The sequence below is a fragment of the Chiloscyllium punctatum genome, chromosome 7, assembly GCF_047496795.1.
Source record: "Chiloscyllium punctatum isolate Juve2018m chromosome 7, sChiPun1.3, whole genome shotgun sequence".
NCBI classification, from domain to species: domain Eukaryota; kingdom Metazoa; phylum Chordata; class Chondrichthyes; order Orectolobiformes; family Hemiscylliidae; genus Chiloscyllium; species Chiloscyllium punctatum.
This window is the reverse complement of record NC_092745.1, coordinates 19,612,358-19,639,436: the sequence shown is the minus strand read 5'-3', so window position 1 is coordinate 19,639,436 and position 27,079 is coordinate 19,612,358.

Genomic DNA, 27,079 nt, shown 5'->3' with positions numbered 1-27,079 from the left:
TGTCTGGAGTCACTTTTAGGCCAGACCAGGAAAGCACGGGAGATTCACTTCCTGAAAGTACATTGGGGAAGGAAATCGAAGTTTACAACTGATATTGAACACAAGATCACTATTACTGACACCAGATTTTAGATCTTGATATTTTATTAATTGTTTTTAATTTGCACCAGCTGCCAGAGCATTAGCCTGGTCAAGGTTAGTAATCCAGTGACATTTCCAAAACAGCACCATCACTACATGGGGACCTATCGGAAACCACACTGAGCAGATTATTTCTGTGTTGCTTGGCATCTCTGTCAAATGGAACTTCCACCAATTTAACTGTCGTGATGAGACTGAAGGACTAGTAAAGAGTCAGATTGCAGTAATCGTACTCTTAGCGGATTGGATACAGTTGAGTAATTTTCCACATTGCCAGGGGGATGTCAGAGTTGGAGCTGGAATGAAACAGCTTTCCCAGGGGCACGGCTTGTTGTGCAGCACAAGTCTTCAGTCGTTTTGCAGGAATGGTGTCAGGGCTTATCTCCAGTGTTCAGCTGTTTTTTCATGTCACGTGCAGTGAATTGAATTGGTTGAAGACGGGCATCTGTGATTCTGTGGGCATCATGGTAAGGGTGAAGTGGATAATCGACTCAACACTTCTGGCTGAGGATGGTGCAGATACTGCATCTTTTACACTGACGTACAGGACTGTTCCATTATTTAGGGTGCGGATATTTGTGGAGTTCTCTCTTCCAGTAAGTTGTTTAATGGTCCATCGACATTTATGCAAGCATTTGACAGGCCGACAGAGCTGAGATCTGATTTGTTAGTCTTGGGATCATTTCTCCCTCTGTATCAGATGTTAGTCCTGCTCTTTGGAGTGTAACCAGTCAAGTGTGGTCGCATTAATGGGTTATCATCAGGCTGAGGTGCACGTGAATCACGCTTCGGTCCAACCCGTCCATGCCGACCACATATCCCAATAAAATCTAGTCCCACCTGCCAGCACCCGGCCCATAACCCTCCAAACCCTTCCTACTCAATATACTAATCCAAATGCCTCTTAAATGTTGCACTTGGGCCAGCCTCCCCCACTTCACCTGGCAGCTCATTACATAGGTAAAAACAATGACTGCAGATGCTGGAAACCAGATTCTGGATTGGTGGTGCTGGAAGAGCACAGCAGTTCAGGCAGCATCCAAGTAGCTTCGAAATCGACGTTTCGGGCAAAAGCACTTCATCAGGAATAATTTCAGGATGCTGCCTGAACTGCTGTGCTCTTCCATCACCACTAATACAGAAGCTCATTATATACACGTACCACCCTCTGTGTGAAATAGTTACCCTGTAGGTCTCTTTCATATCTTACTCCTCTCACCTTAAAATTATGCCCTCCACTTCTGGACTCCCTGACCCCAGGGAAAAGACTTTCCCTATATACTCTATCCATGCCCATTATACTTTTGAAAACCTCTATAATGTCTTCCCTCAGCATCCGAAGCTCCAGCGAAAACAGTCTCAGCCTACTGAGCCTCTCTCTATAGGTCAAATCCCCCAATCCTTATAGTTCTTTTCAGAACCCTTTCAAGTTTCTCAACATTTTTCCGATAGGAAGGAGAACAGAATTGCACGCAATATTCCAACACTGGCCTAACCAATATCCTGTACAACTGCAACATGACCTCCCAACTCCTGTACTCAATACTCTGACCAATAAAGGAAAGCATACCAAACGCCTTCTTCACTATCGTATCTACTTGCGACTCCACTTTCAAGGAGCTATGAACCTGCACTCCAAGGTCTCTTTGTTCAGCAAAACTCCCTGGGACCTTACCATTAAGTGTATAAGTCCTGCTCTGAATTGCTTTCCCAAAATGCAGCACCGCGCATTTATCTGAATTAAACTCCATTTGCCACTTCTCAGCCCATTGGCCCATCTTGTCAAGATCCTGTTGTAATCTGAGGTGACCTCTTCGCTGTTCACTGTACCTCCAATTTTGGTGTCATCTGCAAACTTACTAACTGTATCTCATATGCTCGTATCCAAGTAATTTATGTCAATGACAAAAAGTAGTGAATCCAGCACCGATCCTTGTGGCACTCCACTGGTCAGAGGACTCCAGTCTAAAAAACAACCGTCCACCACCACTCTCTGTCTTCTACCTTTGACCCAGTTCTGTATCCAAATGGCTAGTTCTTCCTGTATTCCATGAGACCTAACCTTGCGAATCAGTCTCCCATGGGGAACCTTGTCGAAACCCTTACTGAAGTCCATTTGGATCACATCTATCCCTCTGCCCTCATCAATCCTCTTTGATACTTCCTCAAAAAACTCAATCAAGTCTGTAAGACATGACTGCCCTCGCACAAAGCCATGTTGACTATCCCTAATCAGTCCTTGCCTTTCCAAATGCATGCACATCCTGTCCCTCAGGATTCCCTCTAACAACTTGACAACAACCAACGTCAGGCTCATTGGTCTATAGTTCCGTGGCTTGTCCTTACCATCCTTCTTAAACGGTGGCACCACGTTAGCCACCTCCAGTCTTCTGGTACCTTTCCCAAAAGTCCCAAGTGACTATCCATATTACAACAATCTCAGCAAGAGGCCCAGCAAACACTTCTCTAGCTTCCCACAGAGTTCTAGGGTACACCTAATCAGGTCCTGGGGATTTATCCACCTTTAACCGTTTTAAGACACCCAGCACTTCCTCCTCTGTAATATAGGCATTTTGCAAGGTGTCACCATCTATTTCCCTACATGTGATATCTTACATATCCTTTTCCACAGTAAATACTGATGCAAAATACTCGTTTAGTATCTCCCCCACACTTCCTGTGGTAGGAAATATATTGTGTTGTGTCTGATGTCTGAAACACCCCCGCCTCCCCCCACCCCCCCTCTCCCGGGTCTGTTGGCTCGTCGTAAGCTCGTCATGGAGAATATCCCTTTGGACGTTCTCACCTGTATGGGCACCAGAAAGCAGAGATTTATATAAGATAGAGCAATCTTTTTTGGATTATCACGATCAGGCTTATCTGCCACTCTAAAAATGGCTTTTATATAGCAATGAAGATATTGTCTAATGAATCTAATATGAAGAATTGTGAACATATGAATGTGTGTCAGTAAATGCTCTCGAAGACCAAGAGCTATCGCTTTTTTATTCTGAGCTGTATTATTTATTGATTATTTATTCTTTGTTTTTGTTTTTCTTCTGTCCGTTTATAGACTTTAACTTGTTTTGTATGTACATGCACATGGGTGAAATATTGTTCAGTTATATGAGTTGTTTTGTTATTATTTTAATATAATAATAAAAATCTATTTTTCAATCAAAATTTTTTAAAAAATATTAAAATGCTAACATTGATAGAATAGAGTCCCAAAGAGCTCTCATTAGATAGATCACTCATGGTGGTTTACACTGAATGTCACCACACCTTGGGTGATGGGGTGAGATTGAGAGAGAGCGTCCCCTTCATGATAACCTCAGTCAGTGTGGTGAATTGAACCTGCGCTGGTGGCCTCCCTCTGCTTCACAAACCAACCATCCAGCCAACTGAGTGGGAGACAGTATAACTGTTACACACAGAATCAGTCACAGACAAAGATTAGGAGAAACATTCATGACAAGGAAAAAGGTGTATTTGGGATAATCGTCATGATAAGGGCTGAGGATAAAAACGTTCTCTGCTAGAAATTGTATTTTACATTGAGACAAGTTTTTGGAAGTTTTCTTTGGCTGAATACAATAAGGTGAGACAAGTGAAATAACCAGAATGACTAATTGTGATTGGATATCGATACTGTAAAATAAGTGCATGTTTTTGATTGGTCAGTGGAAAGCATGCTGACTATTGTATGAATTTAGAACGCAGATGAAATATATTGTTAGGAGAGTCTGTCCACATGGGAAATGCCTTCGGAACACATGCAAGAAGAAACACTGGGTAAAAGGTTTCTGAGAATCGTCTGCTCGGTAACAGGAAGCTGGGAGTAAAATGACTGAAAGTTCCTGTAAGGTGGAGCTGAGAAAACCATCAGATCACCTCCAAATGTATTGAATGTTGGGGCATGTTTGAAGTACTGAATGGCCTCATGATGGATTTTAATTGTGTGTGATTTGAAAAACGTACATCTCTACTCCATCCTCTGATGTGTTACACACGGGGACACAACCGAATTTCCTGCAACTGGGAATAAGTTGGAACATGATCTGGAAAATTCCATAATTGGCATTCTCCAGAATATTCTATAACTCTGTGGGGGGCATTAGAGATGCAGAGAGAAAGAGAGGGATGGTGCTGTATGCAGTAGTGAGAGTGGGAGAGCATGAGCCTTGTTCGGGGGTCGGTGCTATACCAGACATACAGTGAGTGTGAGGGAGCAGCGAGAATACGGTGACCCTTATCCTAACAGAGTGGGGAAGGTTATTGAAGCTTGTCCTGTTTTGCTGGACATTTCCTCAGACCGCAGATCCTGCACTGAGCTGGGTGCTGAGCTCAGACCAGACTCGGTGGGTCTGGTGTTGTGATCCCTCTGGGAAGAGAATGGTCCCCTTTTGTACAAGCTCAACCACCAGGGTAAACTGTGCAGGGCAGCTCCAAAATGAGAAAGCTCAACCGTGTGCACCTTGGCCTTTTAAAAATGGCCCCAGTGTCAGGGGTCATGGAGTATCCAGGAGCATCCGGGCGATTTTGAGTACCTCCAGTCATGATGGGTGGGAGAATCGGGCTGGCATTGTATGAGAGGCACACAATGAAGTGGGGTGGATAGTTAATGAGATGAGTTTGGTAATATAGCACCAGGAAAGTCGTTCAGCCTCGTGCAGACAATCCCTCTGTCACACTAAATGAAAATGTCACTGAGACAGTTTTTTGTTAGATTCAGCCCAGTGAGGCGAAGACTCTGCTGTCCTCACCCCTAGTTACAAAGCTGCAGAACAAATGCTCATCCAAAAGTCTCCATTGCCTGAACTCACAGCAATATCCCTTTCACTCATCATTCTTCAAAGTACTGACCCGTGTTGCATGATACTATCGAAATGTCTTCATTTCAGCATTCTGAAACCTGTGAACATATCCTTCAATGACATTTTTTCTCAGTTTCCCCCACTCTGTTTCCACTCCAAAACACACTCATTTACAATCATATTGCACGAGACTCCCAGTATGACTGGACCATGGCAACCAGAATGTCCATCCAGACTCACCCCATTCCCCTGCCCTTGTTCTGTATCCCTCTAATCCTTACCTATCTGTGTATTTGTCCAAATGCCTTTTCAATGTTGTTATTGTTCCCACCTCAATCACTTCCACTGGCAACTCAGTCTGTATGCATACCACACTCTATGTAAAAACGTTGCCCCTCAGGTTACTTTTTATATATTTTCTTTCCTTTCCAAACATTAATGGATGCCCTCTAGTCCTCGATTCCCCAACCTTGGGGAAAAATTGAAGTATTCACCCCATGCACGGCTCTCATAATTTTATAAGAGTTACACTTCAATAAGAACCCCCTCAGTATCCTACACTGAAAAGAAATAAGTTCTAACATGTCCAACCTCTGCCTATAACTTAGAGCCTTTAGCCCAGGAAACATCTTTGGAAATTTCTTTTACGCTCTTTCTCCTTCAATGATATCCTTTCGCGAGCAAGATGAACAAAACTGAACACAATTCTCCAACTACAGCCTTACCAACATCCTGTACAACTGCAATATAACGTCCCAACGTCTATACTCAATGCCCTGATGAAGGCCAGTGTGCCAACAGCCTTCTTCACTGTCCAGTGTATCTGTGACTCAAATTTCAGACATCCATGCACCTGATCTCCAACGTCCTTTTGTTCCACTACACTCCTTAAGGCCCCCTCATTCATCTTTAAATTCCTACCCGGATTTGACTTTCCAAAATGTAAGACGTCACACTTATCAGTATTAAACTCAAATTGCTATTTCTGAGCCCACTTCCTCAGCTGACCAAGGTACTGCTGCAATTTCTGATGATGTTTCTCATTGTAAATGATGCCTCCTAATTTCGAGTGATGTGCAAACTTACTAACCTTGCATTGTGCAATCTGGTCCAAATCAATGGTATAAGACAACGAACAGCAATGGGCCCAGGACCGAACACTGAGGCACTCCACTAGTCGCAGGCCTCCAGTCCGACAAGCATACCTCCACCATAGCCATTTGCTTCATAACGTCAAGACAATTGTGTCACCAATTTGCCAGTTTACATTGGAGTCCATCTAATCTAACCTTCCAGATCGACCTACCATGTGGAACCTTATCAAAGACCTTACTTAAATCCATATAGACTATGTCCACCACCCTGCCCTTGTTAACCTTTCTGGTCACTTCCTCAAAAACTCTAACAAAAATTCTAAGGCACGATCTGTTACGCACAAAGCTATGCTGACTGCTTCAAGTCAAACTCTGTTTTTCCAAATGCATGCATATCTTATATCTCAGAACCTTCTCAAACGGTTTCGCGAAAACAGATATGAAGCTTACTGGTCTATCTTTCCCAGGCTTTTCTTTTCAACCCTTCTTGAATAAGGACACATTTGTTACCACACAGTCTTCCGGGTCCTTGGCCCCTGACCTGTCTTCTCTCGCCACCTGCAGTGCTCTTGGAAATATCTGGTCAGGACCAAGAGATTTATCTGACTTTATGCATTCTAATATGTCCATCAGCACCTGTACTGTGATATGGACTGTACCAAGACATCACAACTAACTTCCCAAAGGTCACAGGTCTTCATGTCTTTCTTCATGATAAACACAGACGGGGGATTGAGGAACTCACCCATCTCTTGAGGTTTTACACATGCATGCACATTTTAGATTTGAAGACGTCCTATTCTCTCTCTGGTTGTTCTTTTTCTTTACTATTCTGAATTTGGATTCACACTAATCTGCTCAGCCAAAACTATCTCATACTCCCTTTTCGTCCTGCTGATTTCCTTCTTCAGTAAACTCCTCTATCCCCTGTGTACCTCCAGGGAATCCCTTGATACGAACTGCCTGTACCTGAGCCATGCCTCATTTTCTTCTGGTCAGAGCCACAATATCTCTTGTAATCCAGGGTTCTCTCTTCCAGCCTCACTTTCCCTTCACCCTTACAGGAACATATAGACCTTGAACTCGAACTATCTCACCTTTGAAGCCCTCCTACTTGCCCGGGATCGTTTTGCCTCGAAACAAACTACTCCAATCATCCCCTCAATCCTCTGTCTAATTGCAACAACATACGCCTTGCCCCAAATTAGAACTTGTATCTGTGGACCAATTTTCTCCCTACAATTACTATTTTAAAACTAACACAGCTCTAGTCACTATTCCAAAAATGCTCGCCCACTTTACCTCCGTCACCTACCCGACCTTATTTCCCAACAGTAGGTCGAGTTTGTCCCTTCCCCAATAGGAACCTCTCTATATCGCTTGTGGAAGCTTTCCTGAACACACTTAACAAATTGCGTTCCATCTAAGTTCTGAACCATCTGGAAGACCTAGTCTATGTTTAAAATCACCTATTATGACAACTCTATTGCTCCTGCAAGTCTCGCCAGTCTGTCTGAATATTTGTTCCTCTAATTCCCATTGATTATTTGGAGATTTATAGTGCAACCACTATAACATCACCATCCCCCTCTTAATTCTTTGCACCGTTCATAAAATCTTATTGGATATATCTCAGTTATTTCAAATTTAAATACTTGAGAGATATGCACCTCAATCAGAAGTATTGGTATTTAAATTGTTTCCATTTATATCTCTTCCTCACATTGATTTTCACATTCGGAGCACCCCTTGTCAAGGTACAGTGCAGATATGGAGCTGTAAATGGATGGGAACTGCACATTCTGTCACTTCCACCATTGGTTACATTTTTCCCCACACTGGGCAGTGATCTAATACAGTGTTACCGGACACTGCAACAGCCTGGGTTTATATATGAATGAACCAGTGCGGACTGCACCGCCCCCCACGCTGGACATTTAGCCCAGGATTATAGATCAAGCATTGGTGTCGGCTGCACAGAGTTTCACTCTGCACATCGCTGGGTTGCATACAGCTGTACACTAGCCGGATCTACACAGTGCTCCATCCTGAATATGTAATGGATGGGCTGGTTATGTGAGTTGGATTGCGAATGTGAGAGTACTAAACATCTGACAATACCTTTATTTTGTGTTTTCATTCTTGCCATTGGACCCCTCAAATCCTGACTCATCCTGTTAGACCCATCCTTCTGGATGAGTCATGGTGAGTGTTGTTGCAGCATCTGAGTCTGCAACATGACCAACAAATAGAGCAGAGGCTGCAGAGAGGAGAGTCTCCGTAAAATGGAATGAGGGAATCACAATCAGATCAGCCGTGGTCTTAGTGAATGTTGGGGCAGGATTGTGTGGACCACTGATGCAACTTATTCATATATTTCTGTTTGTTTCAAGCAAACTCCCCTTCTCTCCCAGTGTCCCATACTGGTGGGGAGTGAGTCACGTCCTGCTGTCCTTGCATAACAGGATGCTGGGGCCTCACTAACCTCCAGATTTCCCTGTGCCCCAGTTTCGAGCTCTGAGTGACTCTCTCCTTTCCCTGTGCCCCAATCTCAAGCAGTTGAATGACTGCGTCCTGTTCCTGTGTCCCAATCTTGAGCAGCTGAGTGACTGCCTCCTGATCCAAGGTTTGCGATCGTAAATGTCCCCCTCCTGCTACTGACTAACAGGTTCCAATAGCTCTGTGCTCACCTGCTGCTCCTGTGGAATGGATTCGAGGGCCTGAATGGCCTCTTCACATTCCTTACAGCTTCTCTTGACTAAAGCCTTTGTAAAACACCATCAAAATCTGAATGATGCATTTTTGTATTTTACTCTCAGCAATTGAACAAACAAGTTGCCTGACAGAATTCAGAAGCTGAATAGCCTCCTCCTGTTCCTGTGTCATACACTCAAGAGGCAATAGAGTCTAAGAAATGTGCAGCACCGAAAAATACCTTTTGGTCTGATCGCCCACATCGACCAAATATCCGAAATAAATCTCGTCCCCCTTGCCAACACTTGGCCCATCTCCCTCTAAACAGTTCCCAGGCATGTATCCATCTAACTGCATTTTAGATGGTGTAACTGTGCCTGCCTCCACCACCTCTTTTGGCTGGTCAATCCATACAGTACAGCAGTCTCTGTGTGAAAATGTTATCCCTCATGTCCCTATTTAAATCTTTCCCCTCTCACCTTAAACCTTTGACTTCTAATTTTGGACTCGCCTATCCTGGGTAAAATACGTGGACTGTTTGCCTTATCTTTGCCCCTCATGATTTTATAAACCTCTTTCAGGTCACCCCTCAGCCTCAACACTTGAAAATAGTCCCAGCCTATTCAATCTCTCCCTGTAATTCTAACCCTCCAACACCTGCAACATTATTTTAAGTCTCATCTGCACCCTTTCAAGTTTGACAACATCTTACCGACAGCAGGGAGACCAGAATTAAGGGCAATATTACAAAAGTGGCCAAACCAACGTCCGGTACAGATGCAACATATCGTGAAAATGTTTAGACTCAAAGCACGGTCCAATAAAGGGAAGATCACCAAGTGCCTTCTTCACTACACTGTCTACCTGTCACGGCACTTTCAAGGAACGGAGAACCTGCACCACGAGGTGACACAGTAGCTCAGTGATTCGCATTGCTGCTTCAGAGCGCAGCGATCTGGGTTTAATTCCATCCTTGAATGACTGCCTGTGTGGAGTTTGCACATTCTCCCCGTGTCTGAATGAGTTTCCTCAGGATGTTATGCTTTCCTCCAACAGTATAAAGATATACAGGTAAGTGTAGATCGGCCATGCTAAATTGCGTATAGTACCCAGGAATGTGTAGGCGAGGTGGATTAGTTATGGGAAATGCAGGCACAGAGGGATAGGGCAGGGGTTTGTCCAGTAGGATACTGTTTAGAGGTTCAGTTGTCCTCGATGGGCCGAATAGGCTGTTTCCTCACTGTAGGGATTCAATAATTTCTATGGAGTTCTCTTTGATTGGCAGCTTTCGACAGGACCCTACCTACATGTCTTGCCTTGATTTTTCTTGACAAAATGCAACACCTCACATTTATCTAAAATAAACTCCATCTGCCACTCCTCGGTTCACCTCAGCAAAGTCCCATTATAGTCTGAGAGTTAATTTTTCACTGTCGACTACACCTACCAATTTGGTATTATCGAGAAACGTACTGACCATACTTCGTATACTCAAATGCAAATGATTTGTATAAGTGACAAAAGGCAGTGGACCCACTATTGATCTTTGCGATCAGCACGACTGGTCACAGGTCTCCAAGTTCAATGAACAAATGTCCACTGTCACACCCTGTCTCCAATATTCAAGAAAATTTAGGATCTAAATGACGAGCTCTCCCTGGATTCCAGGCAGTCTAACCTTGCTACCCAGTCTGCCATGTAGAACATTTAGGTTTTCTTACTGAATTCCATAAAGACAATATCCTTCTCAAACAATGAGTTTCGCATTCAACCATGCCAATCGCACACACACACTCTCTCTCAGTCTCTGATGAACACACACACAGCAAACCTTCTCATTGTCGACCATGTAGTAATCTAATGCGAGTATAGTTAACATATGACAGTAAAGTTTGCAATACTCTCTATGCTGGGCAGATAGTGCAGTTTACTGAGCAACACACTAGCCTGCTCTGCACAGCTCTCCATGCTGGGCTGTCATCTTGTCCCAGTTTATGTTGTTTGTGGTGTTCTGTGAAGCAGATTCAGAATCTGATGTAACAAACCATTCCAGCTGATCTGACAATGCCTTTATTTAATGTTCTCATTCTTTTAAGTTTACTCTCGAAGATCTCACTTCTCCAGTTAGTTCCACTGCCCTGTCTTTTTCCCCATATTTCCACAACATCTTTTCAATTAATTAACTGTCTCTTTCTGTCTTTAATGTGAATCTTTTTGTCCCTCTGTTTCTTTCCCTGGCCTTTGTTTATGGCTCTCTAGAGTATCGAGTACTGGCATTGTGAAGCTCAGAAACAGTGAAATGGCGTGTGTCAGGCTGTTGTTCACTTCCCGGTATGTCCCATGTGATGGTCCACGGACAGGGGTGTTTCAGAAGTTATGAGACACATCCTTGTAACTTGGTCTGTATCCATATTTGTCCCTCTCAGGTGATCTTCCGATCGAGGAAGTCCCTCAAATAAAGGGCCAAGGATCTAAATTGTGTGACAATGCTGTCACTTTTTAAAAAAGATTATTTTCTCCTTTCTTTAAATAAGAGATCTTAAAGGCCAAACTGCCGACTGAAAACGGCTCAAGTAAATGACTTACGACGCTTTTAGGGTTGATTATACATAGCAGTAACAACGGCCTAGTAACTTGTCCCCAGCTGCTACTCTCTCTGAAACCTGACTTGATGCTGTTTCCTCCTGAATTGGAGAACTGTCTGCAAGAATGTATGTCTGAATGTTCCATTTTTCCAAGAGATGTGTTTATGGGATGTTGGTATATTGGAACAGTTCATTTGTAGAAGGTACTGTATCCATTATTCGGTTATGGTTTCCAATAGTTAAATTATTCTAAATTCCTCTTCATTTTGTATGGATTTTCATTAGAGTCTTTAAGTATGTTGTGTTTTGCTTAATGGTGAGGGGTTTGACTAGTAGCGTCACATCTGGAACTCCCACTTCACATCTACCTTTAAAATAAGGAAAGGTTGGCATCCAAGCTACCTTCTGAAAATAGTTTGAGTCAGTCTGGTTGGTCTATAGCAAACTGGGGTCTCTTGTCTGGTTCTAAATCGATAATAACAAACTGAATAGAATTACAATCCCTACGGTGTGCAAACAAGCCACGCGACCCAACAAATCCACACCGACCCTCCGAGAAGCAACCTCCCCAGACCCATTCCACTAGCCTATCATTACACATTTACCTCAAATAAGGCACCTAACCCACACATCCCTGAACATTATGAACAACTAACCATAACCAATTCCCCTGACATGCACATCTTTGGATTGTGGGAGGAAACCAGAGCATCCAGAATAAGCTCATGCAGACACTGGAGAGTATGCACCGAGAGAGTATTGGGTTCAAAGGTCGCGTATGGAAGTTGTTAGTGTCTTTGGTTCCGGATGTTGAATTCGGTTGGTTGAAACAGTGTTTTGTGTATAAAGAATATTTCAGTCATTAAGAGTTCTCTGGGTGTGGAAGAAGTGAAGTTTGGGGTTTTACAAAAGGTAATGAAGGCAAAGCTGGAGGAATTGGCAGAAAAGCTGTAGTTGGGGTTGTGTTTGTTTGTGAGAAAATGAGAGATAATTACAGCTCGAGCTTGGCAATTACATTTGGTGGAAACGCCATCAGAGTCTTTGGAAATGGCTAGCATTCAATTTCAAATGAGGCGCCTTGAACATGAGAAGGAATTGAAACTGTTTGAACTATGATGAAAAGTATAAATAAAAGAAAAGGAAATGAAGAAGAAAGAGAGAAAAAGAGAGAAGAAAAGCAGAGAGTTTCAACTTCAAAAGTTAGTAATTAGAGAGGAAAGTTGACATATAAGGTCGAGATGAAGGTAGACGGTAGGCTGGATAAGGAGGATAGTGAGGATGAGCAACCCCATATCAGCCAAAGGCCTGATGGAGATCTGATTAAATAAACCCAGCATTATCTAAATTTGAAGAGGAGAACGGGGGAGACTTTTTTAATTCCATTTGAGACAGTAGCTAAACAAATGCAGTGCCCAGTGACCATGTGGATTTAGTTCATCCAAACAAAGCTGATAGATATTTGCATACGTATCGGAGGCGGTATCTGGGGAGTAGGAGGAGGTGAAGAAAGCCATCTGAAGTGCCTATGAACTTGTGCCAGAAGCCGACAGACAGTGTTTCAGGAATCTAAAATAGTGTCCCTGGTTAAACGCACATTGAGTTTGAAAGAATCCAACAAAGTAATTTTGAAAAGTGGGAAGGGTATTAAAAACAGAGCAAACCAATGGCACTCTTAGAGAAATTCTTATTTTGGAGAAGTTCAACAATTCACTTCCTGCAGTCGTGAGAAGTCGTGTGGAAGAGCAGAGAGTTAAAACGGCAAGATTAGAAGCTGAAATGGCTGTTGATCATGATTTGGTTCAGAAATCAAAGTCTGGTTTCTGTGAGGGATTGAGAAGAATGTGCGAGATCTTCTTAAAACATATCCCTGTGAGAGTAAGGTTTATTGGCATAGGACAGGAATAGCAGGTAAAGGGGTTACAGCATTAAGAGGCACAGAAGCATGTAATTCTTTTATGCTGAGATATGAGGAGCTATGTCATTCAGAGGGACTATTGGAGAGATGGGAAGTGCTCCATTACGTAATGTGTGGTTGTAGTGTCCAGTGGAAACATCACCAGATTTATTCCACAATGAGGAAGGAGGCCTTGAGCTTGGTATTGGCGTTACAACATTTCAGCATTTAAATTGTGAATAACATACCTGAGACAAATCTTTATCACTGATCGTGACCCGGTAAAGTTTTTGAAGAAGTTTAGGGAGAAGAATCCCAGTCTTTCGATTGAGCTTATTATTGCTGCCATTCAATTTGAAATTATACCGTTGATAGAGCAAGAAACCTAAGTTTTGACACGTTGTAGAGACTTGCATGAAGAAAGACAAAGGCATTCTGTGGCAGGAGTAAAATGAATGAAATCGGAACTAGTTGTGAACATTTGTATGCTCAGAGTCAATGTAATATATATGCATTGCAGTCTACTAATAGAGGGAGATTAGGTGGTCTAAAATTAATCCATCTTTGTATATTGATGGATCATTTTATTAAAGGTGAGTTGTGAGTTTACTATCACTGTAAAAAGGTTATGTTCTCTTAGGTTGTTTTTGAAGAGAGGTTTTAAAGGCAGAGGTGCAGAACTGCTGTCTGAACACAGTTTAAAAAAATAAATGAGGAGGCCTTTAGGTTTTATTAAATGGTGATAACAATCAAAGGGCAGTGGCCAGATCTCACGGACCAGGTTATCTCGTTTTGTTTTAAGCTGCAGCATTCAGAAGCTGTTGGGGATCCTCGAAGGGTTGGAAGTATCAATACATGATCCCCAGCTGTTCTTCTCTGAGATCTCTGTTGATGTTGATTTTTCCTGGATCTGGAAATTGCATAAGAATCTGTATTTGAATATATCTTTGTGCCAAGCAGTGTATACCAAGAAGGTACGGTATATATTGTTTGTGTAAGTGTTCCAACATATAAGCTATCCCAAAATATTCTTTTCTTCGATTGGATTTTAAATAAAGCATTTGAATAGATTATATTTTGCTTAACGTCGAGAGGTTTGACAAGTCACAACATATCTGGAACGCACACTTTAAAATAAGGATACGTTTGGGTTTAAGCGGCCTTCTTAAACATTCTGGGGGGATCTGGTCTGGTCCACAACACTTGTAGCTGAGGGGTTTCTGACTGACTCCTGTAATTGAAAATTTAGTGGAGGGGCTGGGGATGGTTTGCTGGAGGTTGTGTTGTGAGCTGCCTCAGACATTCAGGGAGACCTGAGGGATTTGGTGACCCAACTCTGGATGAAGCATGGGGACTGTATTTACAACATATGGGTCTGTAACATGAACAACAAATGGAGCAGAGGCTGCAGAGAAGAGAAGCTCTGAAACCACGGAGTGAGTGTGTGTGGGGAAAGGGATCTGCTGGACCCACCCCGGGTTTTCCAGGAACAGCTTCCCAAGCTCCACGTAACCCAGGATCAGAGAGTGAGGGGACCCTGATTGAACAAGGAGCGAGTCACAGAGCGGTGTCACCTCCTTCAACACGACCTGCAGCTTCACACCAGGGGGAGGATGGTGCTGTCAGTGGCTGTTAGGGTCACTGTTTCATTCAGCTTCTATGATCCAGAACTTTCCAGGCAGGACTAGGTGACATATCCATCATTTCACTTTATCGCCACAACAATGTCACAATACAGTGATGAAGGATGTATATGATGGATGAGGTAAATACATTGTTTCTCCCACAGCGGGGAGCTGCCGGGTGTATGCAGTATAGTGGGATTCCCGATGGTGTACATGGCATCTCCGGAGTAGCCATGTCAATGGAGAGAGGTAGAGGAACTGAAGGAGCTCTCTCTCTCTATTAACCATGCACACTACATCATGTTGGTGAATACCCACTGTCCTGGCAGCAGTCACGGCCTCTTCATTCAGCAGCAGTCAGCCATTCCCATCCTCATCGGGGGTCCACGTAAAAAGAAATGAATATATCTTGGATAAAGGCCGTCCCCTTGAAGCACGTTTCAAAATATCAGCCCCACCACGAATCAACCACATCAAAGTATTCCACGTGTACGGAGAGCAATGGGGTCACTTGGAGTGTCTGGGAGCAGACGATCAGGGATGGAGCAAAACCTCGCATGTCTGAACGGGTCTGAGTGAACCCCCCAGTACACAGTATCAATAAGTCCTGTAATCCCTCTCCATTTTGGTCACATACTGCCTTCCATTTTTACTGTAGATGAAATGACAGGTTATATCATGTTAAATTACACCTGTCAAACTATTATCTATTGCCTTTACCTCTCTGAATTTATCTGTAGACCCTCCATCCTCTCTTGATAATATAATATCTTGCTTCTCACCAGCGACATCACCAAACTCAGCATCTGTATATCTGTTCCATCCTCCTGATCATTAGTATAGATTGTAAATATTTGAGGACCCAGCGCTCGTCACTGTCTAACCCTACTGGTTACGTTCTCTCTAACTGATTGACAGCTGATTTATCCTGAGTGCCTGCTTCCGGTATGATACCCAGTCCTCCCCCATTCCTGTGCAACACAGTCGAAGGGTTGAATAAGAACAAAGAGCATCTGTGAGGAATCCAACCCCTCGAACCTGCTCTGCCATTGAATATAATCATGGCTGATGTCATCGCGGACTCTGTTCCACTTTCCTGCCATCTCTCCATCCTAAAGCTCTTGCCTCTTGATGTAGATTGCGCCACAGGGAAGAACATCCACTCCACATCTACACTTTCAATTACTTTTAGCATTTTAGAGACCTCAATGAGATCTCCTTTTATTCTTATAAACTCGAGAGTATAGGCCTTAACTGACATTTTCTCTTCTTAAGACAAACACTTCAAATATGGAATAATTCTAACGAAGCTCTTCTGAATTGCCTCCAATGCATATATCTCATTCTGCAGGACACCCAAACTGTACTCCAGTTGCTGCCTCATTAATGCCTTGCGTAGCTGCACCAACATTCCCTACCTTTCTACTCTACCCTTTTATAAATAAACACTGAAATTACGCTTGCATTTCTCATTATTTACAGTACCCGCAGGCAGGTTTTCTGTGATATACAAGCAGACACCCAGATCCCTCTGCACCTAAGCACTTTGAACTTTCTCTCCATTTAGATAATAATTTGTCTTTCTATTGTACTGACCAACTTGAATCGCCCCAAATTTATTCACTTTAACTTTCCTTGCCAAATGTTCGCCCATTCACCCAACCTGTCCATATAGTTTTAAAATCTCTTGCATTATCATTCCGATGTAATTTCCCACCGATGATAGTGTCATCTGAAAATGTGGCACCGCATTTTCTCTCCCGTCAACGGCATGCAGTAATACTATAGATCGCAAATGAGAACTGAAATCAATGACACCCCAAAAATTGCATTTGCCAAAAGAAAATGACCCATTTATTCCATCTGTCTCCATTTTGTTGGTTCACCAATCCTCCATCCAAGCTAATAATTTACTCTTAATCCAATGTTGTCTGATCTTACCACTTACTCTTTGGAGAAGCGACACATCCAATGCCTTCAGGAAGACCAGATACATTCCATCTCCAGGCATCCTACTATCCACCTTGCTTGTCACATCTTTAAGTAACTCAAGCAAACACTTCAAACTTGATTTGTCCTTTGTAAAACCATGTTGACTTCAATGGATTGTGGTTTAACTTTGCAAATGTCCTCAACAATGGATTCTAATAATTGTATTAAATTACAATAGTCTATCATTACGTTTTCCTCCCAAATGAATACAGTTATTATAATCTCTTCCCTTTCAAATACTTTTAGGTTTTCTTTAAATTCCTGTTTAATGGGCAAAAGGTTTTTAGAGAACTGCTCCAATTGCTGTTTGAGGCAAGTGTGGCTGACTAGACCCATCATTCTGCTGGTGTACAAAATCGATGGGGTGAACTCTTTCTGGTGTTCCCATGTTGTCGTCTCCAAGGCCAGAATGACCTTCTGTCAATGATGATTTAGGGGGTTGGGGGATTATGGAATCCTCCTGTTGCTGGGTAACATTTTGAGGGGCTGATGGGTCTTTTCATACTTCCCAATAACAGGTGGAAATGCTGAACGGTCTCTTCATGTATTTTGGAGATGGGACCGAAAGAGTGATTGGTCTTCTCTTCTTCCCAAACCACAGACATGTGTCTAAATTACCTCTTCCTTTCTCATGAAAGAAACATCAGATAGTTTTTATCCTTATCTAATTCCCTTGAACTCAGATCGCTGGGTCTGAATGGCCTCCTGTTGTCCCAGTGTAACAAGCTCCAGTCACTGTGTGACCTCTTCCAGTTCCTATGTTACAGACATGAGGAAGCTGAATGGACTGATCATGTTGCTGTTTAACAGGATGCTGGTGCAGCATGGCCTACTGTTATAAGCTCGAGGGCTGATTGACCTCCTTCTGTAAATGTATATCAGGCTCCAGGGGCTGAATTGCCTCGTCCTTTTGGTGTAACAGGTTCGAAGGCCTGAATATCCTCCTGTTGTTCCTGTGTAACAGGATGGAGAACGGAATGGATTCCTCCACTATCTGTGTAATTCGCTTCACTTGTTGACTTCTTCTGTCATCTATGTTGAAATAGGAGAATCTTTAATTTATGTAAACTCCAATGGCTACTGGGTCAACCTGATCATCCTTTTGTTACAAGCTAGCACCTTCATTGCAGGAATCATCTCTGAGCTGCTTCCAATATTACAACGTTCTTTCTTTATTGAAGAGACTAAATCAGGACATACTCTTCCAGATGTGATCTCACTTAGACCCTGTACAGCAACAGCAACAATTCGCCAGCCTGTTGTAAGGTTTCTACCCAAGTTAGAGCTGGCTCAGCTCTCTGGGGGAAACAGAGCATTGTTGGAAGATCAATGACCTCCTCCATTCCACAGAATCACGGGAGATCTGGAAACATTAATGTTTGAGAAGATCATAAATGATGTGGCGAGATGATCTCTACCATTAATCTCCCCAGAGCCCACATCGCTCGGATTCCGCAGAATCTATCAAGGTGGAGCGCATAATTTGCAAGGAGGAGCAAACATTGATGGGAGTTATATATCGAATTGAAACCTGCAATACAAATGTTGGGCATGTTATAAAACAGGAAATGAGATATACACATTTGTGGGTACTGCAGTAATAATGTACTGTTTAAATTATATCTAAACTGTGTTAACCCAATCGAATGCTAATGCTGGGAAAAATGGATTTCGTGACCACGTGTGAGATGTTTTATATAAAAATTATCTCGAGCACTGAGCTCGAGATAAGATTATTTAGGAATTGATGTTGAATGATCAGAAGAGCTAATTGAAAATTTTGCTGTGAAGGACCTTTTGGGAACAGTGACCACAATGTATTGGTTTTCTTTTATGCTGTTTGAGTACACGGCAGTTTTTGTTTTATTTGAAGTAACCGTTATAAATCTGAGTCATGAAGGTGTGAGCAGAAAGTGGGGACTACAGATGCTGGAGATCAGAGTCGAAGAGTGTGGTGCTGGAAAAGTACAGTCATGCAGCATACTAAGTGCAGATAAATCGATGTTTCGGACATAAGCCCTTCATCAGGAATGAAGCTTATGGGCCAAGGGGGCTGAGAGATAAATGAGAAAGTGGTGCGCCAGGGGGGAGGTAGCTGGGATTGAGATAGATAGATGAAGATGACAGGTGACGAAGGGAGACAGAACGCCTCATCTACTGCATCCATTAAACCCAATGTGGTCTTCTCTACGTTGGCGAGGCAGGAGGTCAACTTGTGGATCATTTTAGAGAACATCTCTGGGACACCCACATTGAACAACTCCATTGCCTTACAACTAAGCACTGTAAGTCCCATTCCCACTCTACCAAGGACATAGGGTCCTGGACCTGCTCCATTGCCAAACCTGAGCCATCAGAAGCCTGGAGGAAGAAAGCCTCCTCTTCTGCCTTGGGACCCTCTAACCACAGGGGATCATAGTGGATTTCCCCATTTCCCCATTTCCCCTAATCCCACCTTATCCCACTCCAAACTTCCAAGTCAGCACCGCCCTTTTGAATGTTCCTATGTGTCCACCTTCCTTCCTATCAATCTGGTCCACCCTTCTCTCCGACTATCACTTTCAACCCCACCTTCTTCTACGTATTAGATGAAAGAAGACAGCTTAGAAAAATGCCAAGTGTTGCAGTAAACCAGTGGATTCAGAGAAATGTAGGACCCAGCAAAGGATGACCAAGAAACTGAGAAGAAAATCAGAAAGAGAAAAAGCGTGCAAACGAAAGAAAAACATAAAGACTGCTAAAAAGCGTCTACCAATGTATGAAAAAAAACTAAAAATAAGATCAAATGTGGAACAGTTGGTGTGCGTTCAGGATAATCTATTGCAGAGAACAGAGAAATCACAAGGAAAAGAAACAATTTCTTTGTGTCTATCTTCATGGGAGAATGTCCAGAAATTCTCCCAGAAATACCAAGTGACCATGGGACGTGTGTAAGTAAAGTCTAAGATCATTGTTATCAGTATTCGGGTTATCTTTGAAAAGAAAGCTGGATTGAGTATTTATAAATCTGACAGACTAGATGTACTTCATACAAGAATTTCAGAGAAAGTAGCAATAGACATGTTGATTGCATCGCGGATTATCTTTTTGTTTTCCGACACATTCCCGAAAGGCATTTAGCCAATCTGGATAAGGCAAAGGTTATAAATATTATCCAACAGTTTAAGAAGAGATGAAGATGGAGAGTGGTGAACTGCAGACCAGTTATCTTGTCATCCGCAGTCGGGTGTCTGTTGGACTCGATTACAAAGAACATGTTACTAGATATTTAGAAGGTAATAACATAACTGGGGAGTGTGAGAATGTACCGATGAAATGAAAACCAGAAGTGGAAAACATTGTTTTGGAATGGTTTGAAGATGATTCTCGTGGACATAGGCCATGAAGAACCAATGTAAAACGTATAGTTGGATATTCATGAGGTCTTTTAAAAAAACATCACGCAGTAAGCTCATAAGAAAAGTTAAAGTGAGAGGTATTAGGAAGAACATATGCAAATAGGAAAGTAAAAATTATGTTTACATTCATGTGAATGTAATTGAAATAAAGAGGATGTCGTGCATCAGTTGTATCGAGTGTTCATGACACTACGCTTAGAGTTATTTGTATCATGCGGAGTCCCAATCTAAGAAAGAATATATTGACTACAGAGGAACTGCAAAAGGTATTATCCAGAGTAATGCCTAAAATGGTAGGATTTTCTGACAGGGAAACTCAGCCTGTGATCTCGAGTGTCAAAACATGAGAGGTGATTGCAGTGAAACTTAGAAACATGGCGGGGACTGACAAATAGAGGGACATGGAGAAGTACAAGTAGGTGAGATAAGGTAGTATCCCACGATATTCTACACGGACAAGTAGAACAGAATAATCAGCAAACAGTTAGTGTCCATTAGAAACCAAAGGGGCAATCTGTGTGTCAAGCTGGAGAACATTGATGGATTGTTACATGAGACCTTCACATCTATTTTACTTGGGAGAAGGAGGTCGCAGGTACAGAATTCAAGAATATGGTCTGGAAAATTCTTGAACAGATTGATGTAAAATATGAGCAGGGATTTGAGGTTGTGTTCTGTATAAATTTAGTCCAATCTCCTTGTCTGAAAGTGTTGTATCTTAGTCGGCTGTTGGGGTCAAGGGAGGAAAGACCCTGACTGAATATTTTAATTAGAATCTGACCATAGGGGAGGTGCCAGAGAACTGGAGAACTGCTAATACGATTCCACCTCACAGTAAGGGTGGGAGAGATAGACCAGGGAAATATAGACGAACGAGTATTAGATCACTGTTAAGGAAACTACAGGAGAAAATAGGGAAGGAGAATATCAAACTCCTCTCAGAGTCACAAGGTTTGATCAGGGATAATTATCATGACTTTATCAGAAGGAAGTCACAAGCAATGTGTTTGATTGCATTAGTTTGAGCAGGTCGATTATTTTGTTTTGTAGGAAGGCCTTTGAAAAGATTTCCACGTGGGAAACTGAAAAATAAAGTAAAACCTCACAATATGAAGCATAACTTGACAAGTAACAACGAAAATTGTCTTAGTGGCAGGACGCAGAGGGTGTTGGGAGAAGGCTGTTTGTGTGACTGGAGACCAGTGTCCCCTGGTGTACCACAGGGTTCAGTGCTATGTCTCTTATTTTATTCATAAAAAGAAGATGTGAATATGGAGGGGGCTAGGTGGAGAGTGGGGGAGGTGTGATAAGTAAGTGTATGTTTGACATAAAGATTGGCTGGGTGGTTAGCAGTGAGGAGGAAGGTATTAAGTTTCAGGAAGATGCAGAAGGAATGGTCAGATGGGCAGATCAATGGCAGATGGAATGTAACCTTCATAAATATGAGGTGATGCGCTTTGGGAGAAGGAACCAGGCAGGGGAGGACTCAATGAATGGCAGCACACTGGGAAGCTCAGAGGGTGCTTCTCCACACATCCCTGAATGTGACTGGACAGGTTAATGGACTAGTTATGAATTGGACCTTGGGTGTTGTGTTTCCTAATCAGGATGTAGATTATAAGAGCTACACAGGGCTTTGGTTTTGCCAAAATGGAGTACTGTATGTAGATCTGGGAACCACATTCCAGGAAGGATGTGATTGTACTGGAGTGGTTGCAGAGGAGATTCACCAGGATGTTCCCTGGGATGGAACATATCAGCTATGGAGAGAGGCTGGATAATCTTGGGTTGTTTACTTTGGAGCAGAGTAAGCTGAGGGGTCCGTGATTCAGAAGGATAAGATTATGAGGGACATGGACAGGGTGGATATACAGCAGCTGTCCCTTTTAGTCAGAGGGTCAAGAACAAAGGAGCACACTTTTAAAGTGAAGAAGTTGAGGTTCAGAGATGATTTAATTTTTTTTTTCACCAAGTGTGTGTTGGGTTCTGGGATTACTTCCTGAGAGGGGAATTATCACGAGTAAACTCACGATCGTTAAAAAGTACTTGGACGAGCACTTAGAAATATCATAACATTCCAGGCTATGGGCCTGATGTAGGAAAGTTGGACTAATGTAGATCGTGCTGTATTTCTGTTGGCACAGATTCGATGCTCCTGTGAGTGGATAGTGTGGAAGGTCAATTATTGAGCAGTTTGTGGCAGGAATTGATGAGTTTCTGAAGAGTATATTCACAAGGTTATAAGAGTGAACTGTAATCACTTGTGAAATTATGTCAATGTGAGAAATATGAGAAAACAAGTGCAGCTTCCTTCTAAAATGAAACCAGAGAATGGAGAATGGAGAATAGGGAAATAGCAGAACTATGAAACCACTACTTCAGTTCTGTCTTCACAGAACTTTACAACAATACTGGGGAAACCAAGTCTGGTGTGGAAAGATTATGTAGTACATGGAACATAGAACATAATAAGTGAATGGTTTAGGAGAAATTATTGGGAGTAAAAATAATGGACATGGACAACTAACATAGATTTATGAAATGGGAATTAAGTTACTGAAACAGACTGGGAGACAAATGAAAGAGAAGCAATGGATGTAAAATATTTGGATTTTCAGAAAGGTTTTGGTGAAACTCCAAGCCCAGTTTCCAAAATCAAATCTGAGTGGACTGGGGGCGAATATATGGCCATGTTTCTATAACGGGACAGCTGGCAGGAAACAGGGACTAGAAATAAACAGACTCGTCAAGAAACAGTCTGACATTGTCTGTAAGGTATGATTCTGTGAGTATGGCCATGTCCCAGACACCCCACCACCTTCCTCGGATATCACCTGTCTCACCAACGGGACAGACACAGCAGAAGTGGCGGTACAGTGGGATACAGTTGGAAGGGAATTGCTCTGGGAGTCCTCAAAAGTGACTCCGTATCGCAGGAAGACTCATGGCGTTAGTTTACACATGGGAAAGGAAAGCTCCTGCTGATTACCATGTACCAGCCTCTCTCAGCTGATGAGTCAGTACTCCTCCATGCTGATCAACACTTGGAGGAAGCACTGAGGGAGGCAAGGGCGCAAAATGTACTCTGAGTTGGGTATTTAAATGTCCATCACTAACAGTAACTCAGCTGCAGCATTACTGATTGAGCTGGTCGGGTCCTAAAGGATATAAAGGCTAGGCTGGGTCTACGGCAGGTCATGAAGGAACCAACAAGGGGAAAATACATACGTGACCACATCCTTACTAATCTGCCAGGTGCAGAAGTATCTGCCCATGTCAGTATCGGCAAGAGTGACCACCGCATAGTCATTGTGAAGACAAAGTCCTACCTTCACACTGAGAGTAACATCTATCATTTTGAGTAGTACTATTACTGTGCTAAATAAGACCAACTTCAAACACATCTAGCAGCTCAACTCTGGGTTTCCATAAGGTGCTGTGTGACAGCAATAGCAGCAGGATTGTACTCCAGCACAACCTCATGGCCTGGCATATCCCCATCACAGCAATTACCATCAAGACAGAGGATCAACCTTGGTTCAATGGAGTGTGCAGGAGGGCAGGAGCAGCACCAGGCATACCTGAAAATGAGGTGCTAGCCTGGTGAAGCCACCAAACAGGACTATGTGTGCACCAAACAGCATAAGCAGTAAGTGATAGACAGAGCTTAGTGATCCCACAAGCAACGGGTCAGATCTAAGCTCTGCAATCCATCTACTTCTAGTTGAGAATAGTTATGGACAATTAAACAAGTCATTGGAGGAGGAGATTCCACAAGTATCCCCATCCTTAATGATGGATTAGCCCAGCATTTCTGTGTAAAAGATAAGGTTGATGCATTCTTTCGTCAAAAGGACATCTTCAGTCAAAATTGCTGAGTGGATGAAATATCTCAGCGTCCTACAGTGATCCTCAGCAATTCAGTCACCAGTCCTCAGCCAATTCGATTCAGTCCCCGCAATATTCAGAAACAGTTGGAGGCATTGGATACTCCAATGGGGACACATGGTGACAACATTCTGGCAATTGTACTGAAAATCTGTACTGCAGAACTTGTCACTGACCGAGCTAAACTGTTCCAGTGTCGTTACAACAACATGGAAAATTACCTAAGTATCCCCTAGACATAAAAAGCTGAACAAATCCAATCCGACCAATTACCACCCCATCAGTCTACTCTCGATCATCAGTAAAGTGATGGGAGGTGTCCGTGCTTTCAAGCAGCACCTGCTCAGCAATGTCGTGGTAAATGACGCCCAGTTAGAGCTCCACCAGGGTCACTCAGCTCCTGATCTCATTACCTTGGTTCAAACATGAACACAAGAGATAAATTCCAGTGGTGGGGTGAGAGGGACAGCCCTTTAAAACAAGGCTGCCTTCGACCAAGTGAGGTATCAAGGGGCTTTAGCAAAACTGGAATCAATGGGTATCAGGTACAGAATCCCCGCTGGTTAGAATCATACCTGATACGTAGGAAGACAGTTATGGTTGATAAAGGCCAGTCAACCCAGCTCCAGGACAAGTCTGTAGGAGCCCCTCGGGTAGTGGCCTAGGCCCAAACCTCTTCAGGGCGCTTGATCAATGATCTTCCCTCGATTATAATGTCAGAAGTGGGGATGTTCGCCAATGATTGCACAATGTTCAGCAACATTTGTGGGTCCTCAGATAGTGAAGCAATCCATGTCCAAATGCGACAAGATTTGGACAGTATCCAGGCTGACAAGTGGCAAGTAATATTGATGCCGCACAAATTCCAGACCGTGACCATCACCACTAATATGCAATCTAACACTGCCCCTTGGCATTCACTGGTGTTACTGTCACTGAATCCACAGTGGACTGCAGTGGTTCAATAAGGCAGCTCACCACCACCTTCTCAAGTGGCGACCAGGGACAGGCAACAAATGCTGGCCCAGCCAGTCACATTCAGATTCACGAAATAAGTATTATTTTTTAAAAAAATAACAGAGGAAGATTGCTGAGATATCACAGAGATCGGTGGTCGGGCCCCAGCTGTTCACAATGCCCTTTAAACATTTGGTTGCGGGAATCAAATACAATATATCCCAACCTGCTGACAGAACTAAAGGATGTTGGATTGTGAGTGGGTGAGGAGGTTGTAAAAGAGCCTCTAGGTGACTAAGACAAGTGGAGTGAATGGGCAAATACGTGGCATATGGAGAGCAAGGTAGGTAGAGGTGACGGTGTGCCCTTTGATTTAAAGCCTATCGTTTGAAAAGGGATTGTTTGAAACATGTTGATCTACAAAGGGACACATGCTCCTTTCTTCCTTCTATGCAGCCCTCCGAGGTCCCTGCAGCACAGTGAGGGCTGAACCCAGAAGGCAATACTGGGAATGGCATTGGCACTCTGCCCAGTGTACATAGTCCCACCAAGTGGGGAGGTGTAACATTGCAAAGGATTTAGATATCCCTGTAGACCAGTCACTGAAAACAATATTGCAGGAACAGAAAGCAGTTAGGAAGGTAAATGGGTGTTGACCTTCATTTCAGGAGTAAGGGTGTCTTACTGCAGCTGTACAGGGCCTTAGTGAGACCCCATCCCGAACATTGTCCAGTGTTGTGTGCAGTTCTGGCCTCCGTACCTAATAAAAGGCAACCCTGACATTGATGGAGAGCAGTGAAGGATGACCAGACTGATCTCTGGGATGACAGGCTTGTTGTGAGAGCAGAGTTTGGGGCAACTGGGCCAGTATTCCATGGGCTTTATGAAAATGAGTGGTCATCTCAGTGAGATATATAAAACTCTGACAGGGTGAGACAGATTGGAAGCAGGGATGATAATTCCCCAGGCTGTGGTGTCTAAAACAAGGGGCCACAGTCTTCGATACAGACAGGCTATTCTGCATTGAGATGCCAATAAATGTCTGCCCTCAGAGACTGGTGAACCTGGGTAATACACTCGAACCATGACACTGAATATAAATACGGATTTAGAGACAGTAGAGATATGATGGGAGAGCAGGAGTATGGTGTGGTAATAAAGGGCACGTCATCATTATATTGTATTGGGTAGTAAACTCAATGGACCAAAGGGACTACTGCACTTGCTAATTTATAGCTTCCCAATGTTCATCACATTAACGGATATATTCATTGCGTGGGATAAGTGCATTGCGGAGATATTTGAACATGAATGACAATGAGGACGGCTCAATGTGATGTATGGCCCACTCCATTCCCGATGTTTCTGTGCAGTCTGTGGGAAAGCTCTGTAAATGCTGTCACAAGCTCTCAGATGTTAGGAAGGAGGTCCCTGCAGGGTCAACAAGACTGTGTTCCTATTCGCTTTTTCCGATACTGAGGCTGGGGCCGGGTGTTCTGTCTGGGTTTATCCTTTAAGACCTCGGCGCAGTTTGATACAATAGAGTGTCTTGCTTGGCCGATTCAGAGATCATTGAACAGTTCTATCACAAGTATATGTGTCTGCAGTCATAGATAATCACGATAATCATAGACAATCATAGATAACAGCCTCCAGTCTGACAAGTATCCTTCCACTATACCCTCTGCTTCCGACCACCAAGCCAACTGTGTATCCAATTGGCCTGTTCCCCCAGCATTTCACGTGATGTAACCTTCCAGAGCAGCCTGCCAGGTGGAACCTTATCAAATGCCTTACTGAAATCCATGGAGACTACGTCTACCGCTCTGTCCTCATCAACCTTCCTCATAACTTCATCAAAGAACTCTTAACAAATTTGGGAAGCATGATCTCCCATTCACAAGTCTATGCTGACTGCTCCGAATCAAACCCTGTGTAAGTAATGCGTGCAGTCAATGGTATGCTGTCCTTCATTGTAAGATGATTCGAGTACA